The sequence below is a fragment of the Propithecus coquereli genome, unplaced genomic scaffold (genome assembly GCF_000956105.1).
Source record: "Propithecus coquereli isolate 6110/MARCELLA unplaced genomic scaffold, Pcoq_1.0 Scaffold16, whole genome shotgun sequence".
Taxonomy (NCBI): Eukaryota; Metazoa; Chordata; class Mammalia; order Primates; family Indriidae; genus Propithecus; species Propithecus coquereli.
Genome location: NW_012140524.1, coordinates 12,040,763 through 12,042,585, shown reverse-complemented (window position 1 = coordinate 12,042,585; position 1,823 = coordinate 12,040,763). Strand labels below are relative to the sequence as shown.

Genomic DNA, 1,823 nt, shown 5'->3' with positions numbered 1-1,823 from the left:
GTCATTTTTTCTCTCTAACCTAATTAGGACCAAAAAAGTATAAAAACACGATGGTGAATGGGATAGAGACAATCAAAACTGTTTTCCTCATCCCAGCAAAGCAGCAGGCTGTTAACTCCTGGAGATACTCTAGGATCCAAATGTCCTTTTTTTGTCTCTCCAACTTTTCAAGCAATAGTGATATGGTATGAAATTATAATTATCTGCAACTTTCTAAGCTACTTTCTATTATTATATCTTAGTTTTTCAGTTTCAAGAAAGTCCATTATTAAAAGGCAATTTTCTCCACAGGATATATTCCATTGAATGAGAGAGCAGGTGTAATAGGATGACACAGTGAAAATAAAACAAAAATATGTGGGAAAACTAAAGGAACAAAGACTTCTTACAGATATGGCTGATTCTAGGTCTGGGCAGGAAATTTACAAAATGAACATGGATTACCTTACTGTAAAAGAAAGCAAGGAGTCAAAAGCTATGGGGTCAAAAAATTCAGGGGCCAACTTAAAGAGGCTCTCACTGACCAAAGATAAGCCTATTTCAGCATAAAAAAATATGGACTAAAATACATGAAATATGTTAAAAACTAGTAAGTTTATAATGAAACTTGAAGGAAAAAACCCAAAAACTTAACAACCATTTTTGGAGAATGCTAGAAAACCAACTCGTTCTGAAAACTGGCAAAGAAAGGAAAAATATCAAGCATTTTCATCCTGCAAAGAGTTAATGAGGAAAAAGTTAGTCCTTGTAGAAAAAGTCTAGCTAATATATGAAGAAGCAGGGAATGAATTAGAGATCACCACTCTGTAGCTCCCTAAGGAAATACTGGCTCTCAGGTTGGCAATAACCATCAGTGGCTGCTGAAGCCATTAGATGAAAAGCTGACAATCACAGATCACGTGGACATCACCCAAACTGACTGGCCAAGCTTATCATCACAAAAAGATAACCAGGTATTATGTACCTCCTGAGTGATACCCCAGGAAGTATTTTCCTGCCAAAAAAAGAAAAAAGAAAAAGTCCAAATACAATCAATTCCTCAGATCTAACTAGAAGGAACAAGTTAAACAACATCACAAGGATGCAAGCAGGAAAATCCAGAATGTAGGAAGCTACAGGACAATTAACCTGGTTTCTTCAACAAATAATTTGCATGAGAAATAAAACAGAGATAAGAGGAACCTATGATTATATCAACCAAATACAATACAATGCATGAATATAATCTGGACCATGACTTTAAAAAAAAAAAAAATAATGAGAGAGAAATTGGAAATTTTCATTTTATTTGATGATTTTAAGGAACTGATATTAAACTTTTTAGATGTGATGATGGCACTATACTTATTGTTTTTTTAAAAGTTAGAGATACACGCTAAAGGATTTATAATTAAAATATGATATCTGGGATTTGTTCTAAGTAAATAAACCGAGGAGGAGAGGGTAGGGAAAATTGGAGGTATATGGTTGAAAAAAGATTAGACATATGTTGTTAACTGGGACATAGCAGATAATAGGTAGATGTCAGTTTTTATACTATTCTCTCCACTTTTGTATACTTTTGAAGATTTCGATAATATGCTTTGTAAAAAAGAATAGCTAGGTAATGCTTTATTCTACAGATAAGGATAAGACAGTCCATTCCCAAACAGAAGAAAATCCACAAGTATAGGGTATTTTCTTAGTAATCAATTTTTTGTATTTGATTATATATTGCATAATTAGAAATCTTCCTCCTATTTCAGAATGGATAATACAAAACAGGTCAGCAAATGTTTTCCGTAAAGTGCCAGAGAGTAAACAGTAGGTTTTGTGGGTTAGGA

General features: G+C 33.4%; 1 protein-coding gene across 1 annotated transcript in view; it reads right to left on the bottom strand.

Moving 5' to 3' along the window:
• RECQL (RecQ helicase-like) overlaps positions 1–1,823 on the bottom strand; it is a 29,602-nt gene that overhangs the window by 13,439 nt on the left and 14,340 nt on the right. The gene's annotated exons all lie outside the window — the stretch shown is intronic.